At 37.1% G+C, this 26888-nt stretch overlaps 1 protein-coding gene across 2 annotated transcripts in view; it reads left to right on the forward strand.

The window, feature by feature from the left end:
• Nucleotides 1–26888, forward strand: part of FRK (fyn related Src family tyrosine kinase) — a 121437-nt gene that overhangs the window by 26763 nt on the left and 67786 nt on the right. The gene's annotated exons all lie outside the window — the stretch shown is intronic.

Here is a 26888-nt window from a genome sequence, read left to right on the forward strand (position 1 = left end):
GGTTTCCTTCTTACCTATCTGCAAACCCACTAATTTTCAAAGAACTGCCTAGAAAGTATAAGGAAGTACTGGCAAGAATCTTCTAATTGAAACACACCTCCCCTGCTAGGTGAGAGTGAAACTGGAAGGTAACTGTTGAAATGACTTCTATTACAGTTTGTATACCCACAGGCCCTGGGTGCATTTTCATCAACAAAACTGAATGGTGCATTTAATGCTCTATCTTTTCTTTGGCTGTAAAATAAGTCATGCCTCACTTTAACACAGAACTGCATTTTATTTGCAGGTATATCATAGATCTTCCTTAAACTACACTTGCAAATCTAAAGTCCAGCTCTCTCTTTTTTTAAACTTTTGGAAGCATCAACTCCAGTTCTGATAGGCACACACAGGGGTAACTAATGTAGAAGGTCACATTTAGAAGATGCTACATTTTCCCAGTGAAATTATAACTGGATATTTTTCTTTGAGTCCCAGGTATGGAGTTATGCTACCCAAATGATGATATTTTTTGGGTTTTATTATGATTCGAAACTAGCCAGCTACAGATGCTTAGGAAGTTTTAACAAGAAAAATAATGACATTATTTCTCCAGAGAAGGAGATTAAGACTTTACCCTGATATTTGAATAAATCCTATGAGTTATAGTGGAACCAAGGAAGAAAATTTTATGTACTTATGCACATATCCATCCGTCCATCCATCCATCCATGCAAGTGTCAGGTGGAGCAGTGGCATGGGGGGAGAAGGGGCAAGGTTATGCTAGTGGTAGTTGAATATAAAGTAGATAAAGCAAGGTCTTGACAATGGATACTTGGGGTCTGGTGTGTTGAGAAGCAGGCGCAGACTGCTACTTGCCCTAAACTTCTTCCTGCCTGGTTCCAGTGAAACCTAAGACTGGGAATGTCTCTCAGGACTCATTTTATAGAGTGGGTCCTTAGTAGAGGAACCTCTGGGGATTCACTCATTTTCTCATGTGTTTTTTCTTTTGATGTGAGCTGCAGCATCCCTTACTGGCCCAGGGAATAAAATTGTAGGAAGAGCCATGGTGCATTGTTGCTGCTTTCCAAACCCAAAGTCAAATACAAAAGGGAGTTGGGGGGGCTTTTGAGATTCTTTCCAACGCCAAGGGCCTATAAATGTTAGGAAGCGTCTTATTTTACACCTAGATAGAAATAAACTGAAATCTAGAATTTTGACAAATGGAATCGTTCAATTCTCAAATGAGAAAATCACCTGTATGAACATTTATTTCTGTGATAATCTATACGAAATATCCTTACTTATTCATTGAATGCTTAATTATGTGCATTTGTGATATGATTTTCACTACTACATGATTTCCATGTAAGGTATGGTATTATGTATGTCTTATATTCAGTGTAACATATACTATTAAATTAATGCTGTAATATTAATACTAGTGCCTTGAATTCATAATCTACTAGTCTTGGATATTTTCAATTCATTTAACTGCTTAGGGCCTCCGTTTCCTCATCTGTAAGGTCTCTGGGGTCTTCTAGCGCTCTAGATTCCTTGATTATCTGGGAACATGACTTCTTATGTTTCAAGTGTAGTGGTTCAGCTACATTCATACCTGACAGAACAGCAAATGCTGAAGAGAGCAAGTAAATTAATACAAGACAAGCAATTCAAAAGAGATAATGTTTTGGGTAACAGGATCAAGCACAGCACCCTTACTTATTTAGATTCTTTTTGCCTACCAAAGACAAAATAAGACAACTAAAGTGTTGTGGATATTTTTTCATTCTCAGGGGCTGTCTGTAGCCAAGAATACTCTTTTCCCTCTGTCTATAACTCCTGACCTTTCCTCTTGGAATTTGTTCTCAGCAGTGTTCCCCTGTGTCGCTACCATCTGGTGTCTCTGTGGTGGGCTTTTCTTGGGATCTTCGCATCCACTGGGATAAAAACTTGTTGCCCAGGTGCTGCTGTTAGGCCTCCTGGTCAGCATGAGCAACTTGTTTCCTTTTAAGTGTACACCATGGCTTTCACCCATGAACCCAGGTTGCTAATGAGGTTTCTTGCCACCAAATGGTGAAATTGCTTCAATACTTTTAGTGCAGGTGGCTGTAACCTCTAGAATTTCACCCCATTTCAAGTAGAAGCAGTTTTAACTTAGTCTTCTAAGTGAGGGTGTCCAAGTGACCCATAGTGCCTTAATACCCAGGGAATTATTAAAAAAAAACTTCTTTTAATAACTTTCTTATATGAGTTTTCAAACTTGTACTTCATTTTTTTCCTTATGAATACCATGAAAGTTAACGTTTATTTTACAATGAGCTCAGTATACAGTATTAAGTAAAGATTATTGTTTATATTCACATGTGTGAGATGAGAGGCAATGGGAAACCAATGAAAGTTGAGTCATCTAGTTCCTTATTAGACTAGTTTAGTGAATGTATTTTAGTGTTCATCTGTTAATGTCTTTATTCTTGACTTACATTAATAAGAAGACAGTGCAAATACTTTTGGAGTTATTAGTGGCAGGGCAAATCAGATAAGTTTCAGTGTTTGGTTTGTTTCTTTGTTTCTTTTAACACTAGGAAGTGAAGATGTTAAAAAAAAGAACTAGACTATTATTAAAAGATAAAGCAATTTTATAATTGACTATTAAATTCCACCTAGAAATGCTTTACCTTTTCTGAATATTTTACATTAAGTGATATAATAAACCCATTCTTAATGATTTATTTTGTTTCTAGGAAGAATAATTGTTTTATCTTCAATTTGAACTCCTAGATCCTTTCATAGATGAGTGTTTTCCTTCCACATCTTCAACATGGAATCCCTCAAAAATCTTACTCTTAGGCTCTGATCACTCAATACTCTCTGTACACTTTTTAAATTCATAGTGTTTTTAGAGATATAGTTAAAGTTCACCCAAAAAATAATGGTATGGAAATTACATACGAATCACGGAGCCAAGAGCAATGGCTTTAAATTGCATTTTTTTATTATTAAAAAAATTCAAGTAATGCAGTATGTTGATGAAAAGCAAAATGATCAGCAGTTGTATAATTTACACAAAGCGTCATTCATCTACAAAGAGTTTATAGGTGTTTGTCTAATTGTTTAAGTGTGCTTTATGCTAAATTGCTCTAGGCTCAGAATTACTTTGTGGAAAGATTTTCCTACTCCTCTTATTGCCATGTAAAGGTAGATTATTTCCAATTCCTCTCCTATTCACCATTTTATGGGCTGCCTTGAAAAAGATCTCAAGAATAAATATTTGTAACTTGTAAGTTTGTTGTTAGTTTATGCTTACGGGATAAAAGTGTTAGAATTTTATGAAGTTTGAAGGTAATGGAATTTCTCTCCATTTGTTTAGGGAATATTTTCCTAATCGTGGGCCTCTTTAATGTGTCAGACTAGAGTGCTGTCAAGATTTTATCTAATTTAAAGTCATTGCCATTGTCTGGCTTGAAGAGAGTAGCATGGAGAAATAAAGTAGTATATGCTCAGAAAGAGAATTCTTTTATACCACCATGTAAAAATACAATTGCAACTTTACTATTTGGTGATTTGAATACTGTTGAATTTAATAATTATCTAATACAAGTTGTACACAGTGTTCCTAGTCATCTTCAGCCTAGATGTCAGTGGATTTCTTTCTGTGCTGGGATATAAAGCCTGCTTTTGAATCTTAAAGATAGAGGAACAAGGTGGTTTAAAAATCAAAATTATTATTAATAAAGAAAGAAAGAAAGAAAAAGGCATCAGAACATTCACAAACCAGTCTAACATATCTACTTGAGTAGATATGAGTAGTTTAAATCACTAGAAAATAGTGAGTAGTTTAAATCACTAGAAAATCCCCTATCGGCAAGCAGTCCCATAAATATTCTTTTTTTTTTTTTTTAAGATTTTTTTTGATGTGGACCATTTTTAAAGTCTTTATTGAATTTGTTACAATATTGCTTCTGTTTTATGTTTTGGTTTTTTGGCCGCGAGGCATGTGGGATCTTAGCTCCCTGACCAGGGATCAAACCCGCACCCCCTGCATTGGAAGACGAAGTCTTAACCACTGGACCCGGGAAGTCCCTCCTATAAATATTCTTAATCCAGATCATTTATTTCTTTTTCTTTGTGCTAGTTTTCAGGGAAGACTAAATGCATATATGTAGAAATTGAAAACAATACATTTTCAGTTTCTTTCCTCTAAGACAAAGTATACTTAGATCTATAGTTTAAGAAACTAAAAAAGACGTTTATGTATATAAGTTAAATGCATTATAAAAATATATATGGCTGTTTATCAAATTAAATGTTTTGGATAATCCCAAGATAAGAATTTTAAGGCAAATAATTTAAATCAACAAAAGCATATTTATATACCGAGATTGATTAGAAAACTCTATTGTTAAATGACTGCATTATAGAATTATAGATGAATTATGAATTCATCTATAGAATTATGATGTAGTCTTCTTTCTTTATCCTTTGATATAAAATAACAATATGACAAATAGGTTGCTAAAATAATTTGTAAAAAATTACATTTCAGGTATAATGTTATATGATTTTTTATATTAATATAACTGTACTACATTTATGTTTATATAACTGTTTATCTCAGTTATTTAATGCATTTTTATATACATTGTCACCATTTTTAAGAAAAATGATAATTAACTGCTAAATTAAATACATTTTATAAGAACAATGGCAAAATCACAGAAGTGAGGGAAAGAGGAACCAACTGAACTTCATTAAAGTCACAGTTAAAGTATAAGTGTAATTAATAACAGTTGAAAATAGTTGATTAATAGAAGTAAAACTTGATTACATGCATTTCAAAATACCTTTGAGAAGCAATTAAGTGCCATAGTATGGAGTCATTAAAATAAGTCAGGAGTCATTCTTAATCTTTTCTAGGAAAATTGATAATACTCTGGAAATTTCAACTGCAATATGCCATTCAGAACCACTCTCTCTTAATAAAAACATTGATTATATTTTTCTTTTCAGGTTTTTAACAAATTACTAGTAGTGGAAGAAATTTTGTGAGTGAAATAAACTCACATAAACTACTTTGCTTCAGTCCTAAAGATTAGAACCTAAATTCCAACTTGATTGAATTCATTCTTTGAAAAAAAAAGAAAGATTCTATTGATTTGTTTTTTCAAATTGGTTTGTTTTTGTTCAAGTGAATTTATTGAAATGTTTGGTTTGTCTCTGTAGATATATCCTAGTGTTAACTTTTTCAAGCATTTCACCAAACTGACATCTAAGTAGACACAACCTTCTATATAGTAAAGTAGGAATATTGTTAAGCAACTGTCCTGTGTACTAGGTCTTGAGGGTCCCCAAAGAAAAACAAACAAGACTTTGCCTCAGTTAACTGTCTGGTTTTCAGCTCAGAAAACTCCCTTTGTATTTTCCAACTGCCAATACCACAGTGAGAATCTATATGGTAAATAAAAATCAAATAAATTTTTTGGTTTTTCTGATGGATATTTTAACTAGGTCCAAACGTTAGTGGTACAGAGTTTTGACTGAGGTATAATGCTGGTCGCCCTTTTTGATCTGCCCTGTGGTGTGCTTAAAAACACAGACTATGGGCCCCAAAGATCTGAATTTGAATCTGGCTCTGTCATAACTTAGCTGTGTGACCTTGAGCAATTTATACTAAATAGGAATAAAAATGACCCCTATCTCATAGGGTCGATATGTGGCATAAATGTGATTATTTGTGCAGAAAGCATGCACCATAGAGAACCTGACCATAGTAAGGGTTTGAGAAATGTTATCTGTTATTTAGCTGGGCAATTCTTCCTTCACCTCTGCCTAAATATATAATATTTTGCGCACCTCCACTCCAGCCTCAGCTCACAATATTTTCTCCCTATAACAGCACTCACATGCCGAGCGTCTTTACATCTTTCTTCCATACTTTCCTTCACCTGCGGTCTTGGGCTTCTTATAGGAGTGGGCTCTTCTCCTGCTTGCCAACTCTCCCTCCTCTTCTTTTTCTGACCAACTCTCATTCATCCTTCAGGTCTTAGTGTCTATTCCTCTCTCCCTGAAGCCTTTCCTGACATTCTAGACTACATTAGGTCTTCCTGCTCAGAGCCTTTAGCATCATTTGTCATTATTCTCATTTATTTTCTGTAAGACTTGTAAGCTCTGGATGGGGAGGGGGGAAGAGGAGCTATTGCCATGGGCTCTGGAGCTTAGTGTGGTGCCTGTGCCTAATAAACACTCACAAATGTTGGTTGAGTAAATGAATAATTAAATGATGATCGCTTATCTACCAATCTCAGGTCTTTTAAAAAGCAGCTGTCAGAGCCACCTCTTTTCTTCAACTTTTCCTCTCTGAGTTGCTTTTTTACCTACCAGGAAAATCTACTGAGTTTCCTTGTTAAAGGCATTAGGCCATTTTGCATTCTTTTCTCAGTGAATTGTTCATGCCTCAATTTCTGGTTGGACTCATAGTCATAATAGTATAATTTACAGGCTCCTAGAAATTAGTGGCTTTAATCTGTCCCTAGGGGAGAAATACTAAGGGTGTCACAGACTGATTTGTATATTCTTTGTAGTGTGGAATGAATATCAAGCCAGGAACTGATTGTGAATCTCACTGAAGTGATATCTAAAAATGACATATATACACGGTAAACTATACTGTGGTTAATTTAAAGTAAAGGAATCATTGGCCTGAGCTTTTAATGGACAGAAAACCAAAACCCAGTTTGCAAAATTATTGTTGTGGGGCCAGAGTTTTAATTTCAGTTTTTATGGTGAACAGACATAATTTCAAACTATTATGTATATGAAATATTTTTCAGTTCATGCATGCTGAAAGTTTGACTCTTTTACTGAATATTAGTAGATTTTCACTGTTACATTCTAAAACATTACCAAACAGAATAATTACATGTTCTTTTCACTAGTGTTCTTACTGATCAGCTGCTAATTTCTCTGCAGCATTCTCTGACTCCCATTTTTAGTGGGAGTTCTTAGCACTGGAAAGATTGGGCCAGTTTTTCTGCGGAAGGTAGTTATGCAGATTAATAGCAGTTTGAATAACATTTCAGACCTCCTGATGGCTGTTTTCTTGGGACTGCAACTTTAGCGGTTAGTTTATGTGAATGTTTCTTTGAAGATTAACATAACAGAAGAATTTTGCTAAAATGCATAGATGCAAACATAGAACGTGTGATCTGTATTACCCAACTTCTTGCTTGTTTGGCTAATTTCAGGTACTACACTAGACTATCCCTTCTGTAATATCATTTTTTTCTACAAAGGTTTTCAGTTAGATTTTTTTTCCTATTTAAAAATTGAATTGATTTTAGTGGTAGCTTCTTTAATTGTTTTATTCATGCTTTCTTTTTTATTGATAGGACATCTTTTATACTGCCTTTAAATCCAGACTAAATTTCTAAATTAGAGGGTTTTTTCCATTAATTTTGTGCCTTCTTAAGGGTAAAATGAGAATGCAATTCAAGAAATAGTATTACTGAGAACTTTTGAACTTTTTATTAGGTTGCTAATTTGAAAGGCATTTAGAATCTTATTTCAAAATAAATATTGCCACGAACACAAATGTTGTTTGCATAGCACGTTGGCAGCATGATTTGGATGATTCAGAAGAATCCTATATAGTTCCAATGAAAGGCCAGTAATTCAATAGATTTAAGTCACTCTAATGCTGTTCCAATATCACATATACTTTTAGCCATTTCTGAAAATCAGTTATGACATACCAAGATTCCCATTACAGGAAGGACATTATTGCAATCCCCAGAATTGTGCTGCTTGCAAAGTCACTGCCAGGAAGTCATCTCGGGAGGGTGCCTGTGTCATTTCTGTGAAGTAGGACTCAGGACACTTTCTCCAAAATCTTTTCAGCATTTCTAGTCATTGAAGAAGATACAGTCTATGGGATTCATGTATCCATTCAATAAACATTTTGTCTATATTTACTATGTTAAAGGCACTGTTTTTGAGCAATAGGAGACCCCAAATGAATAAGACAATTCTTTTCCTCCAGAGAATTTTATAATTTCTGGAGGTAAGACTATTAAACCAAGAATGTATGTCAATGCCTATTAGACAAAGACTACCAGGAACACACCTGTAGTAGTTTATTGTTCATTTCAGGAGAGGAGAACACACACCACGGACAACAGTGGAGCATCTCAGTAAGAGTGTGTTAGGACACATTACAGGATTTGGGGTTGTGACTCTGGGGAGAGTTGAAGGAAGCAAGACTTTGCTCTGGATTGACTGCTGTCAGGAAGTGAGGGTAACTGTATGATTGTGTATTTTAATTAATCTTATAGAGAAAGAGGGAAGACTAGATCAAGATTAAAGCTATAATTGGTAGAGAAACAGCAGTCACTTATATTAGTTAAGATAGGGGGATGCTTGGTTATTTTTGCTGTTGGACAATGTCCAGTCTTTTGTGAGTGTTCAGATATGATTAAGAGTGATCGATCTTGATCGACCTTCAAGATGGCGGAGGAGTAAGACGTGGAGATCACCTTCCTCCCCACAAATACATCAAAAATACATCTACATGTGGAACAACTCCTACTGAACGCTGGCAGAAGACCTCAGACCTCCCAAAAGGCAAGAAACTCCCCACGTACCTGGGTAGGGCAAAAGAAAAAAGGAAAAACAGAGACAAAAGAATAGGGACGGGACATGCACCTCTAGGAGGGAGCTGTGAAGGAGGAAAGGTTTCCACACAGTAGGAAGCCCCTTCGCGGGTGGAGACTGTGGGTGGGTGGAAGGGGGGAGCTTCGGAGCCACGGAGGAGAGTGCAGACATGGGTGTGGAGGGCAAAGCGGAGAGATTCCCGCACAGAGGATCGGTGCCGACCAGCACTCACCAGCCTGAGAGGCTTGTCTGTTCACCCGCCGGGACGGGCGGGGGCTGGGAGCTGAGGCTTGGGCTTCGGGCGGATCCCAGGGAGAGGACTGGGGTTGGCGGCGTGAACATAGCCTGAAGGGGGCTAGTGCGCCGCGGCTAGCTGGGAGGGAGTCCGGGAAAAAGTCTGGATCTGCCTAAGAGGCAAGAGACCATTGTTTCAGGGTGCGCGAGGAGAGGACATTCAGAACACCGCCTAAACGAGCTTCAGAAATGAGCGCAAGCCGCGGCTATCAGTGCGGACACCAGAGACGGGCGTGAAACACTAAGGCTGCTGCTGGAGCCACCAAGAAGCCTGTGTGCAAGCACAGGTCACTATCCACACCTCCCCTCCTGGGAGCCTGTGCAGCCTGCCACTGCCAGATTCCTGTGATCCAGGGACAACTTCCTCGGGAGAATGCACGGTGTGCCTCAGGCTGCTGCAACTTCTCACCGGACTCTGCCACCTCAGGCTCACCCCGCATTCCATACCCCTCCCTCCCCCAAGCCTGAGTGAGGCAGAGCCCCCTAATCAGCTGCTCCTTTAACTGCCTCCTGTCTGGGCAAAGAACAGACGACAGAGGGTGACCTACACGCAGAGGTGGGGCCAAATCCAAAGCTGAACCCCAGGAGCTGTGCGAACAAAGAAGAGAAAGGGAAATCTCTCCCAGCAGCCTCTGGACCAGCGGATTAAATCTCCACAATCAACTTGATGTACCCTGCATCTGTGGAATACCTGTCTATGAATAGACAACGAATCATCCCAAAATTGAGGCGGTGGACTTTGGGAGCAACTGTAGACTTGGGGTTTGCTGTATGCGACTGACTAGTTTCTGGTTTTTATGTTTATCTTAGTATAGTTTTTAGCGCTTGTTATCATTGGTGGATTTGTTTATTGGTTTGATTGCTCTCCCTTTTTTTTTTTTTATACTTAAAAATTTTTTTTTATTTTAATAATTAAAAAAATTTTATTTTAATAACTTTATTTTATTTATTCTATTATTTTTTCTTTTCTTTTTTTTCTCACTTTTCTTCTGAGCCATGTGGCTGACAGGGTCTTGGTGCTCCGGTCAGTTGTCAGGCCTGAGCCTCTGAGGTGGGAGAGCTGAGTTCGGGACATTGGACCACCAGAGACCTCCCAGCCCCATGTAATATCAGTCGGCGAGAGCTCTCCCAGAGATCTCCATCTCAATGCTAAGACCCAGCTCCACTCAACGACCAGCAAGCTCTGGTGCTGGATGCCTCATGCCAAACAACTAGCAAGACAGTAACACAACACAACCCATTAGCAGAGAGGCTGCCTAAAATCATACTAAGTTCACAGACACCCCAAAACACACCACCAGATGCAGCCCTGCCTGCAAGAAAGACAAGATCCAGGCCCACCCACCAGAACACAGGCACCAGTCCCCTCCACCAGGAAGCCTACACAGCCCACTGAACCAACCTTACACACTGGGGGCAGACAAAAACAGTGGGAACTACAAGCCTGCAGCCTGCAAAAAGGAGACCCCAAACATAGTAAGTTAAGCAAAATGAGAAGAGAGAGAAATACACAGCATATGAAGGAGCAAAGTAAAAACCCATAGACCAAACAAATGAAGAGGAAATAGGCAGTCTGCCTGAAAAAGAATTCAGAGTAATGATAGTAAAGATGATCCAAAATCTTGGAAATAGGATGGAGAAAATACAAGAAACGTTTAATAAGGACCTAGAAGAACTAAACAGCAAGCAAACAATGATGAACAACATAATAAATGAAATAAAAAATTCTCTAGAAGGAATCAATAGCAGAATAACAGAGGCAGAATAACAGAAAAATGACCTGGAAGATAAAATAGTGGAAATAACTACTGCAGAGCAGAATAAAGAAAAAAGAATGAAAACAATTGAGGACAGTCTCAGAGACCTTTGGGATAACATTAAACACACCAACATTCTAATTATAGGGGTCCCAGAAGAAGAAGAGATAAAGAAGGTGACTGAGAAAATTTTTGAGGAGATTATAGTTGAAAACTTCCCTAATATGGGAAAGAAAAGAATCAAGTCCAGGAAACACAGAGAGTCCCATACAGGATAAATCCAAGGAGAAACACACCAAGACACATATTAATCAAACTATCAAAAGTTAAATACAAAGAAAAAATATTAAAAGCAGCAAGGAAAAAGCAACAAATAACATACAATGGAATCCCCATAAGGTTAACAGCTGATCTTTCAGCAGAAACTCTGCAAGCCAGAAGGGAGTGGCAGGACATGTTTAAAGTGATGAAAGGGAAAAACCTACAGCCAACATTACTCTACCCAGCAAGGATCTCATTCAGATTTGACAGAGAAATTTAAACCTTTACAGACAAGCAAAAGCTAAGAGAATTCAGTACCACCAAACCAGCTTTACAACAAATGCTAAAGGAACTCTAGGCAGGAAACACAAGAGAAGGAAAAGACCTACAAAAGCAAACCCAAAACAATTAAGAAAATGGTAATAAGAACATACATATCAATAACTACCTTAAATGTAAATGGATTAAATGCTCCAACCAAAAGACATAGACTGGCTGAATGGTTACAAAAACAAGACCCATACATATGCTGTCTGCAAGAGACCCACTTCAGACCTAGGGACACATACAGACTGAAAGTGAGGGGATGGAAAAAGATATTCCATGCAAATGGAAATCAAAAGAAAGCTGGAGTAGCAAATCTCATATCAGACAAAATAACCTTTAAAATAAAGACTATTACAAGAGACAAAGAGAGACACAACATAATGATCAAGGGATCAATCCAAGAAGAAGATACAACAATTGTAAATACTTATGCACCCAACCTAGGAGTACCTGAATACATAAGGCAAATGCTAACAGCCATAAAAGGGAAAATCAACAGTAACATAATAATAGTAGGGGACTTTCACACCCCACTTTCACCAATGGACAGATCATCCAAACTGAAAATAAATAAGGAAACACAAGCTTTAAATGACACATTAAACAAGATGGACTTAATTGATATTTATAGGACATTCCATCCAAAAACAACAGAATACACTTTCTTCCTAAGTGATCATGGAACATTCTCCAGAATAGATCATATCTTGGGTCACAAATCAAGCCTTGGCAAATTTGAGAAAATTGAAATTGTATCAAGTATCTTTTTGACCACAACGCTATGAGACTAGATATCAATTACAGGAAAAAAACTGTAAAAAATACAAACACATGGGGGCTAAACAATATGCTACTAAATAACCAAGAGATCACTGAAGAAATCAAAGAGGAAATCAAAAAATACCTAGAAACAAATGACAATGAAAACACAACGACCCAAAACCTATGGGATGCAGCAAAAGCAGTTCTAAGAGGGAAGTTTATAGCAATACAATCCTACCTCAAGAAACAAGAAAAATCTGAAATAAACAACCTAACTTCACACCTAAAGCAATGAGAGGAAGAAGAACAATAAAAAAAATTGAAAGTTACCAGAAGGAAAGAAATCATAAAGATCAGATCAGAAATAAATGAAATAGAAATGAAGAAAATGATAGCAAAGATCAATAAAACTAAAAGCTGGTTCTTTGAGAAGATAAACAAAATTAATAAACAATTAGCCAGACTCATCAAGAAAAGAAGGGAGAAGACTCAAATCAACAGAATTAGAAATGAAAAAGGAGAAGTAAAAACTGACACTGCAGAAATACAAAGGATCATGAGGCATTACTACAAGCAACTATATGCCAATAAGATGGACCACCTGGAAGAAATGGACAAATTCTTAGAAAAGCACAACCTTCTGAGACTGAAACAGGAAGAAATAGAAAATATAAACAGACCAATAACACGCACTGAAATTGAAACTGTGATTAAAAATCTTCCAAAAAACAAACGCTCAGGACCAGATGGCTTCACAGGCGAATTCTATCAAACATTAAGAGAAGAGCTAACACCTATCCTTCTCAAACTCTTCCAAAATATTGCAGAGGGAGGAACACACCCAAACTTCATTCTACAAGGCCACCATCACCCTGATACCAAAACCAGACAAAGGCGTCACAAGAAAAGAAAACTACAGGCCAATATCACTGATGAACATAGATGCAAAAATCCTCAACAAAATACTAGCAAACAGAATCCAACAGCTCATTAAAAGGATCATACACCATGATCAACTGGGCTTTATCCCAGGAATGCAAGGATTCTTCTATATACGCAAATCAATCAATGTGATACACCATATTAACAAATTGAAGGATAAAAACCATATGATCATCTCAATAGATGCAGAAAAAGCTTTCAACAAAATTCAACACCCGTTTATGATAAAAACCCTCCTGAAAGTAGGCATAGAGGGAATTTACCTCAACATAATAAAGGCCATATATGAGAAACCTATAAGCAACATCATTCTCAATGGTGAAAAACTGAAACCATTTCCACTAAGATCAGGAACAAAACAAGGTTGCCCACTCTCACTGCTATTATTCAACATAGTTTTGGAAGTTTTAGCCACAGCAATCAGAGAAGAAACAGAAATAAAAGGAATCCAAATCAGAAAAGAAGAAGTAAAACTGTCTCTGTTTGCAGATGACATTATGCTATACATAGACAATCCTGAAGATGCTACCAGAAAACTACTAGAGCTAATCAATGAATTTGGTAAAGTAGCAGGATACAAAATTAATGCACAGAAATCTCTTGCATTCCTATACACTAACAATGAAAAATCTGAAAGAGAAATTAAGGAAACACTCCCATTTACCATTGCAAAAAGAATAAAATACCTAGGAATAAACCTACCCAAGGAGACAAAAGACCTGTATGCAGAAAACGATAAGACACTGATGAAAGAAATTAAAGATGATACAAACAGATGGAGAGATAAATCATGTTCTTGGATTGGAAGAATCAACATTGTGAAAATGACTGTACTACCCAAAGCATTCTACAGAGTCAATGCAATCCCTATCAAATTACCAATGGCATTTTTTACAGAACTAGAACAAAAAATCTTAAAATTTGTATGGAGACACAAAAGACCCTGAATAGCCAAAACAGCCTTGAGGGAAAAAGACGGAGCTGGAGGAATCAGGCTCCCTGACTTCAGACTATACTACAAAGCTACAGTAATCAAGACAGTATGGTACTGGCCCAAAAACAGAAATATAGATCAATGGAACAGGATAGACAGCCCAGAGATAAACCCACGCACATATGGTCATCTTATCTTTGATAAAGGAGGCAAGGATATACAATGGAGAAAAGACAGACTCTTCAATAAGTGGTGCTGGGAAAACTGGACAGCTACATGTAAAAGAATGAAATTAGAACACTCCCTAACACCATACACAGAAATAAACTCAAAATGGATTAAAGACCTAAATGTAAGGCCAGACACCATAAAACTCTTTGAGGAAAACATAGGCAGAACACTCTATGACATAAATCACAGCAAGATCCTTTTTGACCCACCTCCTAGAGGAATGGAAATAAAAACAAAAATAAACAAATGGGACCTAATGAAACTTAAAAGCTTTTCCACAGCAAAGGAAAACAAACAAGATGAAAAGATGACCCTCAGAATGGGAGAAAATATTTGCAAATGAAGCAACTGACAGAAGATTGACCTTCAAAATTTACAAGCAGCTCATGCAACTCAATATCAAAATAACAAACAACCCAATCCAAAAATGGGCAGAAGACCTAAATAGACATTTCTCCTAAGAAGATATACAGATTGCCAACAAACACATGAAAGGATGCTCAACAGCACTAACCATTAGAGAAATGCAAATCAAAAGTACAGTGAGATATCACCTCACGCCAGTCAGAATGGCCGTCATCAAAAAAATCTACAAACAATAATTGCTCGAGAGAGTGTGGAGAAAAGGGAACCCTCTTGCAGTGTTGGTGGGAATGTTAATTGATACAGCCACTATGGAGAACAGTATGGAGTTTCCTTAAAAAACTAAAAGTAGAACTACCATATGACCCAGCAATCCCACTAGTGGGCCTATATCCTGAGAAAACCATAATTCAAAAAGAGTCATGTACCACAATGTTCATTGCAGCACTATTTACAATAGCCAGGACATGGAAGCAATCTAGGTGTCAATCGACAGATGAATGGATAAAGAAGATGTGGCACATATATACAACGGAATATTAGCCATAAAAAGAAACGAAATTGAGTTATTTGTAGTGAGGTGGATGGACCTAGAGTCTGTCATACAGAGTGAAATAAGTCAGAAAGAGTAAAACAAATAACATATCCTAACACATATATATGGAATCTAAAAAAAAAAAGGCTCTGAAGAACCTAGTGGCAGGACAGGAATAAAGAGGCAGATGTAGAGAGTGGACTTGAGGACACGGGGAGGGGGAAGGGTAAGGTGGGACGAAGTGAGAGAGTGGCATTGACATATATACACTACCAAATGTAAAATAGATAGCTAGTGGGAAGCAGCCGCATAGCACAGGGAGATCAGCTCCGTGCTTTGTGACCACCTAGAGGGGTGGGATAGGGAGGGTGGGAGGGAGACGCAAGAGGGAGGGGATATGGGGATACACGTATACGTATAGCTGATTCACTTTGTTATACAGCGGAAACTAACATAACATTGTAAAGCAATTATACTCCAGTAAAGATGTTAAAAAAAAAAAAAGAACCTGATCTTGTTTTTGTCCTGATCCGTCATGGTCACAGAGTGGCCTTTTCTGATGTTGGTATTCTGTGATGTTGTTTGTGTTCAAGAGGAGAACACCCAGGCCTAGTCATAAGTGCCAGGCAAACTCCTGGATGCTAGGGTCTGCTTTTCTCTTTTTCAGCCAGCATAATACAGATGCTGAAAAATGCTGTAGAGTCGCACAACTCTCTGTCATATACCATGCACTTAAAAATAATATGTTAATGGATGAATGAGGAAACAAATACGTGGCTGAATGTATGCAGACGTAGAAGAGACAAGTCCTGGTTTGGGGAGAATCACACCTTTTTGAGAAAAATAGAGATTGAAAAGGGCTTGCATGTTGGGGCTTGCTTTCTTTTTGCTCTTGGAGTTCTGCAACTACTACGAAAAAACTCAAGCAAACCTCCTGGAGGAGGGAAGACCATGTGAAGAGAAGCCCTATTTTGTCCCAGCTGACTTACCAGCTGAGTGGAGACTCATGATCAAGCCCAGCTAAGGTCAGTGGAGCCCATCCCAAATTGCTCACCTTTAGATTCCTGAGTTAACCAAACACAGTCAGCTCTTCATATCTATAGGTTTTGTATCTGTGTATTCAGCTAAATGTGATAAAAACTATTTGGAAAAAAAAAATCCAGAAAGTTCCAAAAAGTGAAACTTGAATTCGCCACATGTTGGCAACAGTTTACCTAGCATTTTTGTTGTATTAGGTATTATAAGTAATCCAGAGATGATTTAAAGTATCTTTAAGGGATGTGCGTAGGTTATATGCAAATAGTACACCATTTTATATAGGGGCCTTGAGCCTCCACAGATATCAGTATCCTGGAACCAATCCCCCTCAAATAAGGAGGGAAGACTGTAGTTGTTATGAAACAAAACCTAACTCATACAGGAAAGAAGAGCCCCTGAAGGAAACAATGAGCATCTTACTCAAAATAAGAAGATAAAATGTCAAGAAGGAGGTTTTGGGTCAGATGCTAAACAAAGGTCAGAGTAATGAGGAAGAGGTAAAGACCATTAGATTTGCTGGGAAATTACTGGTGACACTAAAAAGCAGTTTTATAATGTAAATACAGATGATGTCATTCAGTAAAGAGAGTGAGTGAGTTATAACAAGGAACTTCGTGCTCTGTCTGGGACTCTGCACTGGGAGGTTTAGGCTGGGTTGAGCCATAGAAAAAGTATTGTATGATAAGGCTCTACACGTTGGACTTGGGTCCATCCTGAGAACCTGAGCCAAGGAAAAGCAAAATCAAAAGAGGCAGTGGAACTTAGCTGCCTCCGTCTCTGAGCAGAGTATGCAGGGTCCTAAGGACTATGTCTGTTTGGTTGGGATTTACCAAAAATTTCCCCTTCTCTAGGGCATCAAAGTTGGTAGCTTTTAAACATCCTCTGATAAGTTTAGATATTTAGATTTAGAAGTTGGGGCAGAGTGAGGATAAGTCAAGTGTTTACCTTTAGTGCAGTTTGGCCTTCCCAAAATTGTGGGCAAAATTAAAGAATTTTTCTCTTGAGTGATATACTCCCAAGTTTTGGGGTCAGGTGGAAAGACTGAGCTTAGTTCAAGGTCTTAAAGTACAGGCAGCAAATATATGTAACTTTTAAAGAAGTTTGTCTGTGAAGGTAAGCCCTGTTGTCTTCTACGATATGCTATAGTTATAAGATATTCCTCGGTTTAACTTCAGGCTATTAGCATGCAGAGAATACAATGATGTTTCAGATAAAAACAATAGAAAAGTGACTCAATATCTTTTTTTTTTTTTTTTTGGCTGCGTTGGGTCTTTGTTGCTGCACGCGGGCTTTCTCTAGTTGTGGCGAGCGGGGACTACTCTTCGTTGCGGTGTGCAGGCTTCTCATTGCGGTGGCTTCTCTTGTTGCAGAGCATGGGCTCTAGACGCGCGGGCTTCAGTAGTTGTGGCACGTGGGCTTAGTTGCTCCATGGCATGTGGGATCTTCCCAGACCAGGGATCAAGCCCGTGTCCCCTGCATTGGCAGGCGGATTCTTATCCACTGCGCCACCAGGGAAGTCCCAGTGACTCAATATCTTGTATCTGTGTTAGGCAGTAGTTTATAGGAATCAGGCACATATTGGTGTTGATGCTGAATCACTCTGAACTCTGTACTACCTCTTATTAAAAGCCTCACTTTAAAAAGCAGTAGTTTAGGAAAATGGAAAGTCGTGCTATTGATTTAGCAGGTCCTGGTAAAATGGTAGAAAGCAAAATAGTTACATGATAATTAATGGAGATCAAAGGATCCCAATAGATGATTTTTCTCTTACGATAATTTTGGTGCTTACTGAAACCCCTGATATCTTTTAAAGCATAATTGTACATTTTCTGAAAATTTTAATATTAGAAAATATTCTAGTTTACCAATGTTTTTTTTAAAAAAAAACTTTATTTTTTAAAAAAACATGTTTGATAAATACAAAACAGTATGTGCAACTTTAAGGTAAGATTTAAAGCATGATGATTAATGAACATCCATTTAACCAGCTAGCCTATGACCTAGACTATTACTAACAATGAGCCTATGAGTTCTTCCCTTCCCCCATCTCTATAGTAAAACCTTTTCCCAGGAAATGTTGATAGCAATTCAATTTCTAATAGCGAAAGACTGGAATCAATCCAAATGTCCATTAGTAGGAGAGGGATAAATTGTGGTTTATTTATTCAATGAAATATTATACAATAGTGAAAATGATGAAGTGAGTGGCATGCGACAGCATGGGTATGTTTTTGAAATATGTTGAGTGGATAGTAAATTTCAAGAGATGGCATATAATATGATTCTAGTTTATGAAGTCTGCAAATAAAACCAAATAATATATTGTTGGGGCATGTTTATTAGTAAACTATAAAATAAAGTAGGAGAATGATAAACAGCTATTTGATTTACTTATCTGAGTATTGTAGATTCTGTGCTTCTGTTGAACATTGAAAGAAATGATTAAAAGAATGATATTCATGATTCAATCATGAAAAGTAAAGGTTACAAATATTCTGGCCAAAAGTTCAAATGTAGATATTGATTGATCAGATATTGTTTATGACTCTGCCCTCTTCACAATACTATTTTCACTGAATTATCCTTTAATATTATCCTCCTAATATAAGAAAGACATAAAAACTTATAGCTTTTGGGACTTCCCTGGTGGCACATTGGTTAAGAATCCACCTGCCAATGCAGGGCACACGAGTTCGAGCCCTGATCCGGGAAGATCCCACATGCCTCGGAGCAACTAAGCCCGTGAGCCACAGCTACTGAGCCTGCGCTCTAGAGCCCGTGCCTTGCAACAAGAGAAGCCACTGCAATGAGAAGCCCCCGCACCTCAAAGAAGAGCAGCCCCGACTCGCCACAACTAGAAAAAGCCCACGCACAGCAACGAAGACCCAACGCAGCCAAAAATAAATAAATAAATAAATTTAAAATAAAAAACTTATAGCTTTTGCAATTACTGTTGCCATTATCCACTCTGACTTTTAAGATACTCCTTCCCCAAATTCCAGTGATAAGAATTCTTAACCTTAGACCATGAACTCCTAAAGGTTCCAGAGAGGGGCTTGAGACAGTCTATGAACCCTCTGAAATTGCATATAAAATTTGTGTGATGTATATTTGTGCATTTTTTAGGATAAGGGGTTATAGGTTTTATGATATTCTAAAAGGAATGGTGTTTAAAAAGTGTAAGAACCTGTTGTAAAATTAGCACAGGCAAAGTTTGTTTGTTTCTCTTGAAAAATTGATTTACTTCTTTATAGCAGGTAATAAATTCTTAATTTATTATACATCACATTTTTATTCTTAGCTACGAGGAAGCTCAGAGTCCAGTTAAATGCTTGTTCACAATAACTGTATTTGACCTTAATTCTAGCTTATTTTCTTCCTTCTCTCTCTCTTTCTTTTTTTTTGAATTCTTTTTTATTTGTACTTTCTAGAACATAATATTGAGTTTTGTAGGGGTCTGTTGTTATAACCTACTTTAATACGTAAATAATGATGATCAGTCTAGACGTGTCTTATGTTTTAGGATCTTAAATTATAAATAAAAATAATTTTATATCTTTATATACTAATTAAAGAGTACTTTAAACAATTGTCTTTCTGAGCTTTGTTGAGCGACTAGTTCTAAGCCAAACTGACAGGTTGTTTGATAGAATACAATTAAAAACTGTTGGCCTAAAACCTACCTCGCTACTCCCTTACTTGGCTCCCACTTTGCTTTTCTGGCTCTAACACTGTTTGGTGCTGTCTCCCCTGCCTCTTACTTGTTTGTTTCATTTCTTTTCAATTTCAACCAAGGGCACACATCTTTGTCTGCTGGAGAATTTGATACAACCTCCGTGCCATTTCTCCGTGTTTCCGGAATTGCAGTCAGCTTGTGTTTGTGCACATGTGTAGGATTCATTCTGGTTATCTCTTGATCTGCAGAGTGAGGCAGAAAAGTGCCGTCACTAGAGGCTTCAGCCCTGTGTAAGACCCACATGCATTAGAGGAGAAACACACAAGGAGCCAAGAAAAAGAAATAGAGACAAAGGGAAGGAAGGGACATAGTAGTTTAAAATGTTGGTAAAAAAGGCAGATGAATTTTTAATAAACATCAGAAAAGGAGATGTAAGGAACAAACCGAAGATCCCATAAGCTAAAATGAAATAAAATAAAGCTAATGTTTAAGGAATACAAAGTGAGAGTATGTGAGAAATTAGAGAGGCTAGGAAAGGGGATTGAGGAGCAGACAGACAATATGGCTTGGTTTGTAGTTGAGGGAAGCCTAGGTAAGGATACCTAGCATTTCCATGCTAAGAATGGAAGTATGTCAGACACATGTGTTCTGTAGGGAAGTTCATGATTCTAGGCTTATAGTATTTAACTGCATTAAAATAAATATCCCTGGAGCTTTTGCATTTGTGTTACATAAGCATTTATACTAAGGAGACTATAGCCAATGTAACTTTTCAAAGGCAGGCTTTCTGTTGGGTCCATAGTGAAGAAAATAAAATGCTAATCATTGTCACTGAAAGTGAGTTTTAAACCCTTTTCTTCCCTCATTCTATACCCTCTTTCTACCACCCAAATGGTATGTTACATTTTAGGGTTCATCATCTTTCACAATGTAAAAAGAAAAGAACCCACAAAAATATGCATATTCATCATACAGAGAATGAAACCAAGTGACTTCAGGGACCTAGCAATGAATTGGCCTCCTGCCTGGACTGTGGGCAATTTGGATTAAAGCAACTTGAGCGTGACATAAGAAGTCTTTTACATTCACTAATGGAAAATTGGCTGTATAGGCAAAGTGGTACAACAGAAGACTTCTGTAGGGAATGAGAGGAAGTTAACAGCCTTGCTTGCTCCCACTGGTTGAGAAGGTCTCACAAAGAAAGTACTCCATTAGGGCAAACAAGAAGGATTTATTATTTGCTGATTTAATTGTCAAAGAAATACTATGTTCATAATAGTAAAACCAACTTTTGTTCTGCTGACATGTTCACATGTAGACTATGAAATCTCTTATGAAGAAATAAAAGAATAGATAGCTGAACATTTATCAGGGAAGGTTTACATGAGCTTCTGCACAGTTCCAATGATGACTTTTCCTAGGACAGAGGTCCCTTACTTTGCTTACCTTATCTATACATTTACATTTGCAATTAAGAAGACTAATATTTATCTTGTAAAGCTATTTCATTTATTTAATGCACAAAATACTATTTTTTTCCTTTCCAAAGGAACATTTTCAGTTTGACTTTGAAATTAACTTAATAGAAGCTAATCTTCTTCAAATGCAAAGAAAGAACATCTCCCAGGAATCTTTGCTTAACAGTTCTAGGAAGATAAAATATTTCAAAAAGCATTTCGTTTTAACATTCTAACTGCATTGTTGCAGCTGACAGAGATCACTGAACATGCTGAGTGGTTTAGTTTTGTACAGGGGTTGTTGTGAGAAAAATGATCCCAACTTGTTTTTCAAACCTATGTTCTTATCCATTTGACATATTTTAGTAACTTTTGGTTATTATAATTTTGTGCCATTGTAAAGAAATAGGAGTATAAATAACATACAGTTTAGTTTGATCCGGCAGAAAGTAAGTATATTTGCTAAGGGTAACCCAAGTAATTGGCAGGGTTATTGCATTCCTGGAGCTTAACCTATCTGATGGATCTCAGTCCCTGCTGAAAGAGGGGAGCAAACTATCCTTATCACTGGAGGATTTGTCATGGAGAGAGGCTTTGTCCAAGCAAAGAAGGTAACTTTGTCATTTCTTCTTAAATTGCTTTTCTATTTTTAGAAACCAAGTATTTGGTCAGACAAACTTATTAAAAAAGAGCAGACAGATCTCCTACTGCATGTCCTTTTTCTGTCCAGACACTTTTCCTAGAATGGAAAATTGAAATGAAATCATGTTTAATGGAACTTAGAGGTAATGGTCATTGAGAAAGAGCCAGATGAAGAGAAAGAAAATAGATGGAACGAAGACAAGACAGAGGAGAGGAAGGAGAGGATAAGGAAGGAGAAGGCAATTTCTATTACAAAGGAAAGTAACAAGTGTCAAACAATCACTGAGCATGTTCTTCTCTACTGTAAATAGAAACCACAGAAACAGACATTCACCCTGCTCACTATTTATTTGTGAGAATTTGTTGCAACACAAAAATTCATTACCTGTTAGCTTAGCCACTAATATTGAAAAAAGAAAATCAGTACAGTGGAGTATTAAGGAAAACCTTTAATAATAGCTCGATTAAGAGGTCAATGAGTTGGAAAGCTTGATTTTAACGAGTGGCTACACAATTTATATGACAATTTCTCTTGCTTCTACCTTTTTTTGATTCAGTCATTTTGTTACATTTAGTTCAAATGTATTGACTATCATGCACAATACTTTGCTAATCAAATATGTTAGCAGATTATAACTTTGTAACAGAATTTTTCAATCAATGTTATTAGGTGAAAAGTTTCTGGTAGTATGTTTTTGGTGGGTGCATAGGAGTGAGTAACGGCTGAGGGGGCATATTGAAAAAGAATTAGCAAGTTTAGAATGTGCCTGAATCTTAAGCATTCTGTAGGTTCAACTGAAATTGAATCTATGGATATTCATTTCTTATAAAAATTCTTGACCTCTCTTAAGTTCACCACTATAATTTAAATTCCAGTTAGTAAAGAATTAAATTATTTTTCAGAACTAATTTCCTCTTGGAAAGCCATGCAGCAATAAGCAAATGAAATCAACATTCTTAACTCTTAAAAACAACCCTTAACTCTTCTCCCCCTCTGGCTATTGCACATAATCTCTTCTCTACAGCAAACCTTTGAAAAAGTTGCCTTTACTTGGGGTCTTTTTCCTTTTTTTTTCCCTCTCTCTCTCTCTCAACCACACTCCTTCTTTAAATGTTTTTACTATATAAATTTTCCAACATTTACAAAACTGTAGAAAACAGTACCCCTTGTCTCATCACTCAACTTCAACAAATATCCTTATACTCCTTTTTCCCACCTCTACTCCCACCCCACCATGGGTTATTTTGAAGCAAATCCTAGACATCATATAATTCTATCTGTAAATTCATTTGTAAGTATCTCTAAAATACATGAAATACTCTTAAACAAACAAACAAACATAATTAGAGTATAATGATCACTCCTAAAAATATAAAATAACCCTAATATCATCAAATATCTGGTCAGTGTGAAACTTCCCATAATTTTATAAACGTTTTCTTAATATTTGGTTTGAATCTAAATTTTTGTGGATTTATTTTGTGATTTGTTTGTGAATCTAAATAAAGCCCATACATTACAATTGGTTTATTTGTACCTTTTAATCTCTCTTAACTTGGATTCCTCTTCTATGTTCATTCTTTTTTTTTTTTAATTTGATAAGTGTTTTTTTTTAATTTATTTATTTTATTTATTTATTTTTGGCTGTGTTGGGTCTTCGTTTCTGTGCGAGGGCTTTCTCTAGTTGAGGCGAGCGGGGGCCACTCTTCATCGCGGTGCGCGGGCCTCTCACTGTCGCGGCCTCTCTTGTTGCGGAGCACAAGCTCCAGACGCGCAGGCTCAGTAGTTGTGGCTCACGGGCCTAGTTGCTCCGCGGCATGTGGGATCTTCCCAGACCAGGGCTCGAACCCGTGTCCCCTGAATTGGCAGGCAGATTCTCAACCACTGCGCCACCAGGGAAGCCCTATGTTCATTCTTGATACATTCCTTGAAATGTATTTCCTTTGCTTCCCAAGCTGGATTTTGCTGACTGATTCTCTCTTGAATTGACTGCAATTAGACTTTGTCACTCCAGGAAGCTGCTCTTATTAAAGGTCACCAAGAAACTCCACATTGCAAAATCCATTGGTCAGTTCTTAGTCCTCATCTTAGTTATCTTACCAATACTATAATATTTAACACACTTGATAACTCCACCATCCTTAATACACTTCTTTTAATTGATCTCCAGGATACCCAGTCACCTGGTTTTCTCCTGCATAACTGACTGAGACATTTGGGCTGGCACCCTCTCTTCTCCCTGACCATTAAATATCGGAGTGCCCAGTCCTCTGACCTTGATCCTCTTCTCTATCTGGCCTCATTTTCTTGGTCATCTCGTTCAACTTGAGACATGTATACTTGACATCACTATATCCTAATGGAAGTTTCCAAATTCCAGGCATTTCCAACACTTCCAAAACTGAGCTCCTACATTCCTCCTATGAACCTGTCCCACTGTCTTCCCCAGCTCTATCAATAGCAACTATGCCTCCATTTGCTCAGGCCAAATATCTTGGAATCACCGACTGCCATTTTCCTTTCAGACCTCACTTCTCATCAGTCAGAACATCATTTTGCCTCTATCCTCAATAAATATCCACAAATCAGTACCTTACCAGCCCCTGCCATTGTCTGGTCCAACTCATCTTGATCTTTCAATATGGCTTAGTGTGATAGCATCCTAACTGGCCTCTCTGATTTGACTGTTGCCTTAAATATAATCTATGCCCAACCCAGCAGGCAGAATGACTCTGTTAAAATGCCAAAAAATTAAAATTACTTCTCTGCTTGAAACTCTCCAGCAGCTTCCTATCTCACTCAGAGCTAACTCCCAAGTCTCCTTGAAGTGACCACCGCCCCCCCCCCCCCCATTTCTACCATTACCTCTCTGACTTCACTCCTCATTTCTTTCCCTTTGGCTTCTACCTCTGCCACCTGACTTTTTTGGGGGGAGGGGGAGTGCAGATCTAGCTGAAAATGATTTTGTAAAATTTTGTTTAGAGTCTGGAGTTTGAATTATTATTGCTCATTAAAGTTGTAAGACATAGGGAGAAATAAAGAACTTTGTAGGTGTTCTCATAGATGCAATAACTTGCTCTACCCTGAACCGTTGATATACAAGGTATGGCCAAATTACTCCTAAATCATTAATTTTGATATTAAGGGAGAGGATGTCTTTCTTGGTCCATGAATATGTATATTTATCCTAAGAATATTGGAGAACATAACCAGTTTCAGGTCTATTGATCGGGTACGAAAGACTACTATTTTCACTTAGATTTTGGAATTGAAGAGTGGCCTTTTAATTAGCTTGTGCTGATGTTTCATCTGTATTTGGCATTTCAAACTGATTCTCTTTAATAAGGGACAGCCTATGTGCCATTGTATAGTTTTGAGAACACAGCCTTTCTTGCTCATTGATGCTGAGGGCAAAAGGGGAAAATCTGGGAGTTGAACAAATTGGTCTCTTGTACTAACATCAGCAAAAGGCTGTGTTATTACTAAACAGGTATTTAGATTTCAGTCCCAGGCATTTTAAGATCCTTGACATTGCATTTGCTTTTCTCTTATTTATGTCTTTATAGGAGAATTTTTCTTAATGAATTCAATGCAATGTATGCACATCTAAAAATAGCTCTAAACACACAAAAATAATGAGTAATTCTGTGTTGTCATCATGTAAAATTACCTTCTGCATCTCAAATATGTTTCTCCTTCCCCTAAGAAATTAAACACAAACATGAAAATATAAATAAATATGTTCTTGCTGTAATGCTACTTGACATTTCAGCTGTAATTAAAAGGACTTCGAATATTAACCAACATTAATTAACAATGTAAAGTGCCTTAAGCATTAAGTGTAATAACAATGCTGAGTAGATTAGGCACATTCATCAATACACTTCATGCTTATTAAAGATTTGTTTTTGAATGCTGCATTATTAAACAGGTTTATTCTGCCTACTATATGAATCTTGAGTTTCTGCTATATTTGTTCTGTAGATATTACTCCTTCCTGAGGCTGTTGTGGTGTTGAGGACAGGCTCCATTGTCTTGAGTATGCAGAGTGAGAGGCTGATTGGAGCTGTGGTTCTGGGAGAAGCAAAGCTGCCTTCTGTTTTTGATTTTGGTTATGCTAGTATTTTATTTTTCTTAAGTCCCAAAGTGCATGGGGGAGTTGAGGGGGGAAGCAGAAAGGAGGGAGAATAATACCTCAGGAGTCCCGCAAAATGCTATTTCTTTTGGTGTGGTATGCCTGGCACTTTATGATATTGCTAACTTACTTCTAATGAATCCAAGAACTCAGCAAAAAAGCATTCTCCAGGTGGTGCTATTTGTGGATACTGTTCACTTATAATGTCTATGCCAGTAGTTTTCATTCAAGTAGCTTGTGGCTAGAATGGCTTTGTGCCTTAGCCGCCCATCCTCTCATGACATTATGTTGCACAGTCCCTGCCTTGGACACTTTTTATGAATATTATAATGATTTTCAGTTTTCCTTTCTTGTAGATACTGGCTGGCTTCTCCCTCAACCCCTGATTCTACCTCTGAATAGTTCTTTTTGACCAGTGTCTCTAACTATCCTGACTCACTCCTGTACATTAGCATTAAACAAACAAACAAACAAAACCCTCAAAAGTTCTTGTTTCACTTTGAAGTTTTCTTCTAATTTTTTAAAATCTTAACCTTTTTAATCATATTTTTTCTTCTTTAAGCCATTAACATTTTTTTGTTTACTGAATCTTTTGTAGACCTATAATACTGGATTAAAAATCTTCTGTTTTCCCTTTTAATTTCAACTACTTCTTGCTTTATGTTATTTTGATTTATACTACTTTATACATATTAACATATTTTAATTTTTAATTATGATTATCAATTACAATGACCTTTTTTTTCTGATGCTTTCAAAAACCTCCAAACTCTACTTCTTCTAAATTAATATTGTTTTTTCAAGATTAAAAAAATTAAGTGGATAACCATCTATCTAACATTTTACTTTTATTATTTCTGTATCTTTTTACCTTTGGTGCCCCAAATAGTAAAACATGCAGTTAT

The sequence above is a fragment of the Eschrichtius robustus genome, chromosome 9 (assembly GCF_028021215.1).
Source record: "Eschrichtius robustus isolate mEscRob2 chromosome 9, mEscRob2.pri, whole genome shotgun sequence".
Lineage (NCBI taxonomy): Eukaryota > Metazoa > Chordata > Mammalia > Artiodactyla > Eschrichtiidae > Eschrichtius > Eschrichtius robustus.